This window comes from Drosophila suzukii, chromosome 2R (assembly GCF_043229965.1).
Source record: "Drosophila suzukii chromosome 2R, CBGP_Dsuzu_IsoJpt1.0, whole genome shotgun sequence".
In the NCBI taxonomy this organism is placed as follows: domain Eukaryota; kingdom Metazoa; phylum Arthropoda; class Insecta; order Diptera; family Drosophilidae; genus Drosophila; species Drosophila suzukii.
Genome location: NC_092081.1, coordinates 1,087,009 through 1,101,708, shown reverse-complemented (window position 1 = coordinate 1,101,708; position 14,700 = coordinate 1,087,009). Strand labels below are relative to the sequence as shown.

Below are 14,700 nucleotides of genomic sequence, written 5' to 3'. Positions count from 1 at the left end.
GATGTAAAGTCGCTAAGCAATTTAGAATTCATGAAAGACTGACCAAAATTAGGTCATTCTAAAGTTCCTTCTTTGGTAATACTACATACGTACGTTTATTTGATTGTCTGTGTAGTTAGGTTCCTTAGTGGTGATTGTCCCCTTGCATTCTTTTGTATTGTTGCTTTACTGTAGCTCTTTTTAAAATTATAAGAGTGATTTATGTATTGTACATTTTTCCATAGATCGAGATTAATTTTGATTTCCTTTACCGAGGAAAGACAAATCTCCCGTTCGATAGGTGGACCAGCTTTAAGGACAAAATTCTGATATATTTTAAACGACACATCCACAACGAAGACTGCAAGCGACAACTACTTGATGTAGAACGCGCCAAAGTGGGTAAGTTTTCTGCTTAAGCAAAAAATTTTGTCATAACTACATAATTATTATTTTTAAAGATGCCCAGGATAGCTTGACCCTTATTTTGCTTAATGCCGTCTTGCCGCCGACATCTCGGGTCTTGAATCAAAACGGGAAAAGAAACCAAAAACCGACAATAGCGGATTCTCAACTTTCGATGGTACTACGCCTTTCAAGCTTGAATGACTATGAACGTCGTATCAACAATATAGTCAGGGAAAAGTATTTAGAGGGATCAACAATACAGCCATTTATAATTATTCAGGCATCGTCTGAGCTGGAGTTCTTAGATTTCTATGTTTACTTTGACAAGACGCTGGTAAAGTGTGATTCCTTCCTGAAAAGCATAGATTTGTGTTTTAAGTGTTTCATGTCTTACTCGCTGAGCTACCCGAAAGCCTCAGAGCAAGCTTGGTACGCAGTTCAAAAGATCATTTTCGAAATAGACACCGCTTATGACATAAGATCATTGAATTTACAAAATCTAATCGATTTCATGAATAAAAATTAATTTTTTCAAAATGTATATCTGCTATCGCTGTCGAAAATTATTTCCAACGCCCAACAATTTAATATCCTATTTAAAGATTAAGCATCTGTTAACAAGAACATCCTTGAGGCTGCCTTGTCAGCAGGATGACTGAAAACAAATTTTTACAAATTTTCTGAGTTTTCGGCGGCACTTCATTAGGTTACATACGCAATCAATTCCAAATCGAAGAAATTCATGAGAGGAATTGCTATTCTCTAAGTACAATCAAACCGTTAAAGAAGTTGAAGAAAAGGATGAGGAAGAACAAACAAATTTATGTTTTGAAGTCCAAAGCAAACAATCAATCATAGACCATTTAAAACAAAAATCTCTTGAATTTACTTTAAGTTTATATGAACTAAATTTTATGTTGAGGAAACACATATTGCAAATTCAAAACAATATTGTAATTTTACTTAGCTCTGTGTCTACAGCTATTGAAAAGCAAGTAAATCTGGAAACAGTGGATAGAATAAATCCGATTCTTGGTTTTTGCAAAGATCCATTGTAAGACAGAGCACACGTTTTTAAAAAATTAACCGATTCAAATCTATATAGGCAGCCAAAAAATATTTCCATTGATAATAAAATAACAGAAATAGTATTGAAAGGAAATCCCATCTTGGGTTCGAAGTCAAAAGACGTCTTTATAATGCCTTTGGCTTTTACAGTAAAAATAATTATCGATTTACAAAATATTTTGGAGCTAACATTAAGCAACATACAACAAAATTTAAAAAGTAATGACTTAACAAATTTGGCAGCTGGAGAAGTCTTTAAATCTATAGCAAAGCAATTTGATCCAGACATAGTTGTGCCATTTGTTTTATACTTAGATAACTTTCAAATTAACAATGCATTAGGAAGCCATACATTCTCCATATGTGGCTGCTACATTAATTTTCCTTTAATGCCAAAACATTCAATTTCTAAAGTTCAATACATATATCATGTCGCATTTATAGCGACAGACAAGCTTAAAAAGTGTAGAAATGAAAATTCATTTTACCATTTAGTTGAAGAATTTAAAATTCTTGAGAGTGGAATTATAATAAGAACTAAAAACGGCTTGCAAAAAGTGCAGTTTATATTGTCATTAATTGTTGGCAACAACTTAGCTGTTAACAGCATACTTGGTTATGTCCAATCATTTAATTCAAAGCGATATTTCGGCGTTTGTTCTAGAACGAAACCCGAAATGAAAATAGATTCTTCCGAAAATGTAGAAAGTTTACGAACTGAACAATCTTATTACGAAGATTTACAGTTGAATAATTTTCAAGAAAGTGGATTGAAGCAAAATTGGATATTCAACGAGTTATTGTCGTTAAAAGTTATAAATAATTTTTGTTTCGAGATTATGCACGATATTTTCGAAGGCGTATGTAAATATGATATTTGCCACATTCTTATTTCATTAATAAATAAAGGAATAATCACTTTAAATGAAATAAATAGCAGAAAATCGCTATTTCCGTACGGAGAAACATCTGTAAAAATAGAAATGAATCGACTAAAAACATGTAATTTAAAAACGTCTGCAAGCGAAACAGAATGTCTTACCCACTTTTTGCCCTTGATGATTGGAGATAGAGTTCCACACGGTAATGAAGAATGGGAATTGTTATTAACTTTACTTGATATAATAGAGTTCTTACTTAAGTCAAATTATAAGAAAACGGAAATAGAAACGATACGAAGCTTAGTGCAAAAACATTTGAGGCGAAACACAAGGATTCCAAGTTTTATTTTTACAATGTAAATTCAAGAATTAATCCTCCCCATTCATTAGCCATTAAATGTCAAATTAAGTTTGCAAAGTTTCTGACGGACCATGCCAAATCTATTGAGCCGTATTTAAGACTTACATCAAAAGAGTAAAGTATTTTGAATAATAATCTTGCATTAGAAATAAAAGAAAACCATGGGAGTGTAAATAGCTTTAAATTTTATAACCAATTAGAATATAAGGGCACTGCTTATAAAATTAATTATTATTTAGGTTTAAATAAGAACAATTTTATGTTATTTACAGTTAAGCAATTTTTAATTCACAAAATAATTGTAAGTTTATGTTTATTGTGAAAAAATTGAAGTAGAATACAATTGTCATTTAAGATCATACATTGTAAATAAATTATAAAGAAACTACATTTTTAATTTGACAGACTTTGTAACGCCCCCCTCCATGTATATACCCTTAATAATGACATTAAAGCCGTAAGGCTAAAATATATATAAATATAAAAAATTTCGCTTTTTTATTGAGAATGGGTTATAGATAGATCGATATATAGAACGATGCGATGTTGAAACCGAGAACGGTTCTTCTCGAAATCGAGATCGATGCTGTGCTGAAACTGAGAACGATTCATACCGAAATCAAGATCGATGCGATGTTGAAACCGAGAACAGTTTTTTTCGAAATCGAGATCTATACGATGTTGAAACCGAGATCGGTTACTGAACTCAAGATTGACCATTCTCAAAGGCCCGTTCTCAAACCGAGAAGACTTCGATGACGATTTTAGTATTTTTAGTATGAGTCGTTCTTGGCTCACTTTTGAGATCGAAAATACTAAAATCGAGAACGCTGAGAACGGTTTTTTCTCTGAGTGTACTTTCCGACGAATCTATTATACTTTTTTACGCAACAAGTAACGGGTATAAAAACATCTTAGCATCAGAAGATGTAGTGTTAATTTATCCTGATTTTAGTAGGACATTTAAACTAACAAAAGATGCTTCACAACATGGTCTCGGGGCTGTGCTATCTCAAACAAGCCACCCGTTACCTTGATTTCTAGAACAATCAGTAAGGTTTTTCGGTACTCCAAATACCTCGATATTGACGTATCGGATAAGTAGATGGTAGCCATTGGGAGAAACACATATGCTGCGCTATGCTGGCCAGATTCTACACGTTAACATTTCTCCGCCGATGGAAAATGTTTTTTGACGGCAATTGACAAATTTTTAAAGTTTGCAGTAGTCCAACGCATTGGATCTCGGTCAATAACGATTGCCAGAATGACGTGAAAATTCCACTTCACCAGCTTATAAATTCTTTCCCCAGGATAGATACATTGTACTGTGATAACTAAAAACAAGGAAGAACGCTATAGTCGAGTACCTCGACTATCAGATACCCGTTACTCAAAGGGAAATGGAGATATGCAAGCAGCGAAGCGAGATTAAAATGCGCCACCTACCGGCGGTAGACAAATTTAAGCGTTGTGGGCGTTAGAGTGGGCGTGGCAAATTTGTTTTTGGATCAATCGATAGGTATTGACGACACCAATACATTTCAGTTAAAATTTTTTATCTAGCATGCAAATTGTGGGCGTCACAGGTTTTCGCGGTTTGTGGGCGTTTAAGTGGGCATGGCAAACTTTTTTTAGGTCAATCGATAGGTATTGATGAGAACAATACAATTCAGTTAAAATTTTCTATCTATCATCAAAACTGTAGGAGTTACAGTTTTGGGCGGTTTGTGGGCGTTAGAGTGGGCGTGGCAGTCTACTGAAACAAACTTGCGCTGCGTAAGAGGCTCAGGAATCTGTACGCCAAATCTCAGTAGCCTAGCTCTCATAGTTCCCGAGATCTCAGCGTTCATCCGGACAGACAGACGGACAGATGGACAGACGGACATGGCTAGATCGACTCGGCTAGTGATCCTGATCAAGAAGCGTCGGAAACGCTTCCTTCTGCCTGTTACATACTTTCCGACGAATCTAGTATACCCTTTTACTCTACGAGTAACGGGTATAATTATTAAGTTCTGAGAATAACCATCTCAAACAGCCCGCCACTCCACGGTACCTTGAATGGGTAGGTTAAGCGCATTCACATGGCGCTGGCGGAAATAGCCGCTGCATCAAAATTAACCGAAAACTCAGTGACACTACTCACGCAGTACTGTTAGTGTTTTTTTATTCTTGCACTGTGGTCAGTGCAAACAAGTGGCCCTACGACACCAAGCAATGCTTGTTACAAAACAAAATCGCGGACAAAGAAAAAGACAATATAACAATAGAAAATTAAAAATACTGGTCAAAATACGAATAGATAAGACACATAAAGTAAAACTAATTAGTTACTAGGTAGGATAGTATTATTGAGTTAAAGACAGGAAGTGAGTCGGTAGTAGATATTAGGTGATATTGTCTATTATAAACATTGCAAAGTACTCTAAAAGGTTCATGCATTGCATAATTAGAGATACAGTGATTTAATACTTTAAAGGGATATAGTTTCTAGTAAATCTATTTGGCATATTAAAGTGCAGGCGACCCAGTAACTCGGGACTCTCCTCATCACCATGAATAAGATTTCTAATAAACGTAATACCAAGCATAGTTTTACGGTTAGCTAATGATAGTAAGTTACTTAGAAGTAGTCTTATAGAGTAGAATGGTAGTGTTAGGCTTGTATCCCAGTTAAGTCTCCATAAGGCAAATATTAAGAAGTTATTTTGCACAGACTTAATCCGGTCTATATGCACCCCATATTGGGGACTCCAAACAGAAGCGCAGTACTCAAGAATTGGACGGACTAATGAAATAAACAAGGTCTTTGTGACATAGGGATCATAGAATTCCTTCGACCACCTTTTGATAAATGCAAGCATGCCCCTGCCTTTTTTTTACCATAGTAGTAATCAAACAAAAACACCTCTTAACGAGGTAAAAAGTAGTGGCGAACGCACCTTTAACAAAAATTTCTGATATCAACAATTGTGACGAAAAATGATATTACATTCGATAAAATAAATAAACTTTATTAAATTTATAATTTTGGCCCGCAACAGTAAATATTTATTTACATACACGTAAATTTTCTGTTGTAGCGTGCCGAATACATAAATTTAATATAGTTTATTTATTTTATCAAATGGAATATTATTAACACGTTTCTGTAGCATTAGTTGTTTAGGTACTAAAAGCATTTTAAATCTGGCTTTTTTTTAGATTTTCCGCTAAACTAGCGGGTTTTTCCAAAAGTCGTAGAACAAACGTTTTCTAATTCAAGCTACCTTATACACCCATAGGGATTTCAAAACCCTAAAACTAAGATGGGATGCATACAAACCCACAAACAAATGGACAAACATTTTCATTTTGGGAAGAAGAAGAAAATCTTATTTTTTGAATTACTTTTGAATCGGATTTCAACAAATGATGTGTCATTCGACGCGTATACTCAGTAAGAATAAAACTAGCTAAACTGCCGGGGGCTTTTATCCCCACCGTATCCAGCAGCTCCAATTTTCTAAATTTTTACTTTTACACTTTCACCGCTTTTTGTCCCAAAAAAATCTATATTTCGAAAGTCTTGGTATGCAATCTTCTTAGTTTTTGCGATACCTTTCGATTGGTGTATCACCCGTTACGATCGGACCATAATGGCAGATTTTCAATTCTGCGGCTATATATAGTAGTTGACTTCGCACGCTCTCTTGCGCGCTTCGCCACTACGTGTTCTGCCGTCCACAGTGATGTGATCAGAAAATTTTAGTTTAGGATCCATATAGACTCCAAGGTAGTCAGCATGCGTTATCCTATCTAACGCACAACCACTAAAAGTATAAGTTGAATAGGGAGGGCTGACACGAAAAAAAGGTCATTAGTTTACACTTAGAATCATTTAAATTTAATTAATTATCCATGCACCATGTTTTAAATGCATTGAGATCAGAATGTAAAGCAAAACTTTGTGCGGGGTTATTATATTGCAGGCACAACTTAACGTCATCTGCGTACATAAGTACACGTGACTTCGTCAAGACTAGAGGAATGCCATTTATAAATAATGTAAACAGGAGCGGACCTAGATGACTTCCTTGTGGTACGCCGGACGTAACTGGGATAAGGGATGAAAAAGAGTTTTTAAAAATGACACTTTGAGTCCTGCCATTGAAATAACTTAAGATCCACCTAAGAAGATCACCTGGAAACCCTAAAAGGTCTAATTTCCGAACTAGAACCGGGTGATTTCCAGAATCAAACGCCTTACTGAAATCAATGTAAGCAACATCAGTCTGACGATTTTTTCTAAAACCACTTATCACAAATGAAGTAAACTCCAAAAAGTTGGTTGTCGTTGACCTACGTTTCATAAATCCGTGTTGGCCAAAGGAAAAAAGGGACCTACAACTGAGTTGCAAATGAGGCGTAATAATGTTCTCAAGCATACGTTCGACTTACTCCCCTTTTTATGAAGCTGGATAACAAACGACTCCTTACAACTATGTGAAAAATCTGACGTTTCGAAAGACAAAGTACAAAGTTTGTGCAATGGTCTACACAAAGTCTCAGCGCAATACCTAAGCACACATCCAGGGACTCCGTCAGGACCCGGAGAGTAGTCTGGTTTGACCCTTTGCAAATCTAAAAGAAGTGAGCTTTCACTTATAACAGGACAACAAATAAAGTTTGATTTAGGCATGTCATATGGGTAAGACTGATCTGGAGGACTTGATGTTAAATAGGTGGTTTGAAAAAACTGTGCAAAAAGATCGGCTGATCAGTGCTTGCGGCCGAATTTTCAAATTTAAGTGATGATGGGTATCCTTATCTTGACTTGAAGATTTACGCTTTGTGTTAACAAAATTATAAAACTGTTTTGGATCCAGTGTGAACTGGGTCTTGCAAAGAGATAAATAGTTTTTATAACACGGCGTTAAGCACGGTAAGATCATACCGAGCACTTTGTTAAACTACGGAGGTTGGTTTGAAATTTTAGGATAATACATAGGAACGCGTCAATCAAAAACTGCGTTTAATACATTATAAAATATATTAACAGCTTCAGTTATATTAGTACATAATTACAGGTTAGACCAATCCGAGCAAGCTATAAGGCTATTAATGAGTTCAAGGCTTGCTCTGCGAAAGCAGGAGATGCGTTTAGCTGACTTTTCAGATAGTTCATGCACTTTTGTAGCCGTGTCAATAGTCAGCTCTAGCGTTAGGTTATATGGGTCTTCTGGTAAAGTAATTGCAGAGGTTCTAGCTATGCAAACACAATCTGGACTGGAAACAAAGCATATATCCAGTAATCGTCCTAATAAATATAAAACAGTATTTATATGAGACAATGAAATATCAAGCAAACCGTCAAGAAAATCATGCTGCGTTAAAAGTAACAATATTTTTGATGTTTCAAAGGTGGACCATGGACCGTATTAAAGTCACCTTAAACTATTAACTTAACCCATTCTGATAGTTTACTTGAAATAAACTGGATAGCGGATAGATGATTCGCATGTATTTTGAATTCAGATGACGGCGGAATATATGAACATGTTATGTATATAGAAATACCCGGAAGGGATAGTTTTATACATAGAAATTCAATGTCATATATTTCGTCGGACGTTATTACTTCAGAAGTTAATTCTGCGTCAACTGCAATTAAAACTCCACCTCCACGTCGGGACGAACGATCAAGCCTGTAATTTCTGTACTTACTTGTAAATATTTCGGAACTAAGAATTTTCGGTTTTAACAAGGTTTCTGTGAACAAAATAACATGGGAAGACAAGGAAAAACTATCAGTATACAATTTGGTCAACTTACTTTGTCAACCTCTTGTATTCTGATGGGAAAGCTGAAGAAAAGAGTCTAGATTTTTGAGATAGATGAGGATGTGAATGTGGGTGGCTCTTTATAGCGTCTTCCCACAGAGATCCATCCACCATCTACCATCCGTTGAACGGATGGTTTTGCCGTTCCGAAAATTTTCCAGTTAGTTCCCCATCCAAATTTAACGAACTGTTTTATGCGATAGTTAGGCTATAATTTTGGGTGGAAACCCTAAACTCTTCTTTTTGACAGTGGAAAGTGAAACATTCATTACGAAAACGTAAACAATGATGACGGGAAACTTTTAAAAATGGAAGGCGAGAGTATGTCCCCACACTTATATTGCAGATACTCGGGAATACTTTGCGGAGCTTTTGGATGTAGACCCAGATGACATGGAAGCTTCTATCTGCAGCGGCAGTCTACGCTCAGGCAGCACTGCTAAGCGCGCAAAGGTGGACCACAAGGCGGAGCTTGTGGAGATAGCTCGAGAAAGGCTGGAGGAGCAGCGAGCGCAGACAGAAATATTGTAAATTCCAATCGGATTTGTTGGAGCTGTTGAGAAAAACAACGAATTCCCAAAAATTTATAACAAATAGACCAAAATAATAATTAATAAAAAACAAACAGATTTATAATTAATGAACTTTATTTGTTACCATTTAGACAATGTTGGGAAATAGCTGCCCTTATATTTTCTGCAGGATGGCTAAAATCTGCAGACCGCTTGCAGCCTGTTGCCAAGTTTCATTTATAGCGCTGTTGTGCTCATTTAAAATGTTGTGCAAAATGCCACAGGCTAAAATGACTGCATTATTATTCTTGTAGTGGCTGTTAAGACCATTCCCAACAAACCGCTGATGATCCCAAGGCTATAGCGATCCGCTTTTCCAGAGGAATGGCATTTCGTCAGTTCTTCCGCAAAACACATAGTCAGTCCACCAAAAACGAAAAGGTCCTCTTCTCCATACGAAAGCTCAATTTGAAGAACTCGTCGTTTTTTTCCGGTATATCCATTTCCCAAAATGTCCCGTATCTCATCAGTTTAATATAAATCGCAATCTTTAATAGTATTTTTAATACAATTTAAGAGCACGTACCAGCATCCACACACTTCGTGGCATTTGCTCCTTTGCAGAAAAAATGCTTTCATACAGATCCAAATCGTCGTCATTCCACTCCTCTGAATTGGCTGCCAATAAAAGCTGATTCAACTTAAGATTTTGCTGTTGTACAACAGGCAAAATAGTTGGTATATGTTTCATTTTGGTCTGGCAAAATCCACTTTCACAATTTTTGCTTGTGTTTTTATTAGCCACAGCTGATTTGACAGCTGTTGTCGGATGGTAGATGGTAGATGTGCCCTGTGGGAATCGGAGTTTCAAATTTGTCAAAAATCCCAACCGTTTCGAACGGATGGACTCTATGGGAAGGGGGTATTAAAGGGATTTCCAACTTCGTTTGAACGATTTTTTTTTTTAGCTTCGTACTTTTTAACAAAAATGCCTACAGGCTAAAAATTGGGTGAGCACATAGTTGCAAAATGAGCACAGGGAACACCGATCTTAAATGATGATACTTCCCTCGCATATGGAAAGTTAAATCGTTCAACCTTTAGACCATTAATCTGAACTTTGTTACGAATATAGGCCCTAATGTCCAGGTATGAAAGGTCGGGATTCAGTCGAGAAAGAAAAATGTGTTTCCGCTGCGGTACACAGGTTTTGACAGATTTTGGTATTACAGCATTTATGGCTGCACTAGTTTAAGTCGGTACACCGGACGTAAGGTCAACATGCGGCGTTGGAATTATTATTGTATTACTTATAACAGATTTTTTTGGGGTCTCATGCGGCAAAATCTCGCGTCCTTTGCATTCGGAAACCGAAGCTTTTTTAGCTTTCGACCTCAATTCCATTTGTGCGGCAGCTGAGATCGACTGCTGTGCTGCGGACCCCGGATCGTCAGAGAGAGTTACACTAGCGGCTACCGTGGGTTGTCTATTGACCGCGATATTTTTACGCTTAGGAGGAGAATCGGGCTCAGATAGCATATAGCTAGTGAGCTGCGACTCAAGCGCCACAAGCAGAACCGTATTTCTACGGCTGTTCCGGATTAATTCCGTAACAGTGCTTTTTGTAAGCCGCCTTATAGAGAGTCCCTGGGTTTCATAAGCAATGCATTCATCACAATAGTAGCGCAAGCCACTTCTCATATCGATTGAATTGCGTACCAGGCCCGAAAACCCAAGTCATTTTGCATAAAAAATATTCTCACACGAATGGCACGGAATGCTCTGTTGTCCAGTCGAAATCAACGACTTGCTTTTCTTTAAATTGCAGACAGCCATTATCGCGATATTCCGAACCACAGTGCAAAGAGAATAAAGCTACGTAAGTAAAAGAGAGAGTTAGAGAGCGGGAGAGAGTGAGCGGGAGTGAGTAAGCTGGTGGAGCGTAAGTTTTTGATGTTCCAACAACAAAGTTATATGCGGAAGTGCGGGAGAGCGGGTAACTACCGTTTAGTCTCTTACCGCTCCAAACAGCGCGTGGAAGAAAAAAAGAAGGCAATTAGAACAAACAACAACAACAAACACTGCACAGAGATTAGACGTGCAAACGAATTTTGTTAAATTAAGCACAAAACAATCACTATGCACTCGCGAAGCGAACGGATGTTGTTAGGGATGTTGTATTGGGATAAAGTTTAAACATAGATGTGCTTAGATTAATTTTACAGAGTTCTCTTTATGTCACATGAATTGTAGCCAGTACTTCCAGTTCATACGAATCGCACTTTTCCTCGAACGGTGATGTCTTTTGGCTCATGTATTGGACTGGATGGAAAGCACTGTCTACGGGGTCCTTCTGCAGTAAGACTTCGCCAAAACCGTACTTGGACGCGTCTGTGTGGTTTTCCGTTCGTAAGTTAGGATTATACAACTTTAGGACTGGTTCGCTAATAAGGGCAGTTTTCAGCTTTTCAAACGCAAATTGTTTTTTCTCTCCAAATTCATACTTGGAATCGCCTCTCAGTAAATCCCACAAGGGCCTGGCAATGGATGGGTACCCGTTTAAAAACTTTCGGAAGTAAGAAGTCAGACCTAGGAATCGCTGAATCGCTTTTTTGTCATGTGGTATGGGAAACTCTTTCACACCTTGAATCTTTTCTGGACCTGGGGTGCTGGTTCCACTTTGAATGATGTATCCTAGGAACTGTACTTTACTGTGCAATATTTGGCACTTACTCCAGTTCATACGTAAACCGTTCGGAGAAGCAACCTGCAAGACATCTTTCAACTTAGGAAGTCCTTCTTCATAGTCTTGACTGGGTATGATTACATCGTCCATGTACACAACGACTACGTTAGTGGCGATGAGCTCCCTTGGAACTGCCATGATGAATCTGGTGAAAACCGCAGGTGAATTTGATATGCCAAATGGTACATTAAGGAATTCAAATTGTCCAGATTGGGTCACAAATGATGTATACTTTCGAGAGCCTGGTTCAATCGGAACGTGGAAGAAGCCGATTGTTAGATCTAAAGTAGTGAACATCTTGGACCCTTGCAGCTTGTCTAGCACGGTCTCCATATGAGCCATCGGAAAATTGTCTCGGATAATTTTCTCATTCAGTTTTCGGTAGTCACAGCACAGTCTCTTCTTTCTGTTTTTCTTGGACACCAAAACTACCGGCGATGCGTATTCTGAGGTACTTGGTTGGATGATTTTCTCTGCAAGCCAATCCTGAACTTGATCGTCAACTGTTTTCTAGTCACAGACAGGTAAACGACATGGATGCTGATAGACAGGTATTTCATCCCTCAAAATGATTTTCATTTGTACCGGAGCATTTGCGTTGCGCTCGGGTGCATACTCTTCAATCAAACTTTTGGACGCACACAGCAGTGATTGATTTAAATGGGATAAATCAAGGTGATCCGAAACATGCCCTTAAAGTCTTGCAGAAAGTCTTGATATGTTTATCTTCGTTACTTTTGGATTCATTCCGTCGCATAAACTCAGTACCTTCTATAGTAACTATCATGTCCACAATATCCAGGATAGTTCTGCATAAAATTGCGTCGAAGCCCATGTCCTCATCTGAAACCACGTGAAATTCCACCTTCATGTGCATGTTGTCTATTTCAACAGGTATGACAATGCTCCCAAAAGTATGAACTTGACTCTCGCCTATTCCCGTCAAACACTTTTCTTTCCCGGTAAGAGTTTCGTTGCCCAGCTTGAGAAAAATGTTCCTGCGCATTAGGCATAGATTTGCGCCTGTGTCGACGAGTCCTTTGAATTGAGCGTAGGAAGATTTGATAATTTTTAGTTCAAGGCCGGAAGCCGTAAACTCGCTTTTTGGCTTAGTAGCTGCGTTCTCCACGTGAACGGCATTAGCATTGCTCTCCTGTTTCACCTCAACCTCGACTTTGCACTGTGCAGCACGATGACCTGGCTGTCCGCACCGATAACAATTATTATTATCCTTCTTCTTGCAATCTTTCTTTAAATGGGGCGGATCCCCGCACTTAAAGCATTTACGTACAAACTCGTGTTTTGAGTCGATGCTTTTGGATCCTTCTGCCTCAGCTACACGCGCTTCATTTTTGTAGGGCATTTTGTATGAACCGCGAACTTTCTTGTATACTTCAATCTGCTCCTTCAAATCCCTTATGGCTTTCGCCTGATACAACATTATTTTGTTTGCCTTAGCATATGGAACTCCCTTCACAAAATACTCTATCAAACTCTCTTCGTCTAGACTAACTGGCTTGGCTAATTCCATCAAAGCATACAAATATTCCTGAAGTGTCTCTCCTTTTCTCTGTGCACGGTGACCTAGCTTGCGATGAACCTAAGCAGATGATATTTTAACAGCAAATTCGCCACGTAATGATGCCTTAAGAGAATCCCAGTTGCGAATGTTAACCTGACTGCGAATGAACTGAGCAACTGCTTAGAATGAAGCTGACTCCACTGCTCAGTCAAAGCACATTCCTCCAACTCCTGGATCCACTGATCTATAAATGGACTACCTGTACCTGGAAAATTTGAAACACTGCCTTCTACATTTTTAAGTGTAAACAAAGAACGGCTTATAGGCGCTGCCTGCACTGGACAATCGAGAGTGGTAGCTACGGATTCGACTCCATCCGAGTCGTTGTTATCATCATCGTCCTGAATACCAAAGTGAGCCAGGAGTCGATCCTGTAAAACGTGTTTTCTACCGGCTGTGGGTAAATTAAGTTCTAGTAGCTTTGCGCGCAAATCGTCGCATCGCATTAACATTATCTTTTCGAGTTGCATTTTGAGATAAAATTCCCTTAAAATGTATGGATATTAGCTTAACAGTAACAAAAAGATTATATGTTTGTAAATATAGATTATATGAATAACTTTTCAGTTAATGACAAATTTTGGTTTTGTACATACAGTCTACCTTCACTGCTTGTGACCGACTTTCAATTTGATTGGGTCAGCTTACCTGCCAATTGGGTTTTCTTCTGGACTATTCAACTTGAAAAGTTCTTGCCGTTGCTTGCCCGCTGACGTCGTTGCCTTCCACCAAGATCTGCTACTCCAGACTCAGTGCTGCTCTTCTCGGAAATCTTGCCCTCCAGATTCCGTCAACCAGCCTTTGCTACAATGCCCGCTTCACGCTCCTCACTTGCTCCGCTCGCCTCTGTCTATCGCTGCTCCCAACGCCTTCCACAGATCAGCCTCTGCAGTTCACCGTGACTGGCCGGATCTCAGACCGACACTCTGGGGATCTATGATGCACTACCTCCTGGACTGTAGTCGCTATTGGCTCCAAGCGTTTTCCTTGCGCGTTTTCACACACACATCTGCCGAATTCTGGTTTTTGTCGTCGTCTTTTTTGGACACACTGCCAAATTAACTGCGCAGTTGTCTCAAATTGTCATTTTACAAGACTTGAAAATTGGCAATCAATTGTTTGTTAAAACGCACTTCTGCACTCTAATGTTTGGGTCAATCCCAGACGAGCTCCCAAATTGTAGGAATCGTTAGATTCACAATGTTTTATTGGAATAAAGTTTAAACATAGATGTGCTCAGATTAATTTTACAGAGTTCTTTTAATGTCACATGAATTGTATTCTTGTCTTCACGAACGCTAAACGACGACTCCCCGCTCACTCGTGTAGGTATCGGCG

General features: G+C 38.3%; 2 long non-coding RNA genes across 2 annotated transcripts; one reads left to right on the top strand and one right to left on the bottom strand.

Moving 5' to 3' along the window:
* Positions 1 to 58: 58 nt before the first annotated feature.
* Positions 59 to 928, top strand: LOC139352511 (uncharacterized). The gene is made up of 2 exons (XR_011603723.1): positions 59 to 381; positions 441 to 928. It is a non-coding gene; the product is annotated as an uncharacterized lncRNA (long non-coding RNA).
* Positions 929 to 9,151: 8,223 nt separating this feature from the next.
* Positions 9,152 to 9,867, bottom strand: LOC136116616 (uncharacterized). Its single transcript, XR_010653605.2, has 2 exons — positions 9,621 to 9,867; positions 9,152 to 9,556 (listed from the first exon to the last, which is right to left on the bottom strand). It is a non-coding gene; the product is annotated as an uncharacterized lncRNA (long non-coding RNA).
* Between the last annotated feature and the right edge of the window lie 4,833 nt (positions 9,868 to 14,700).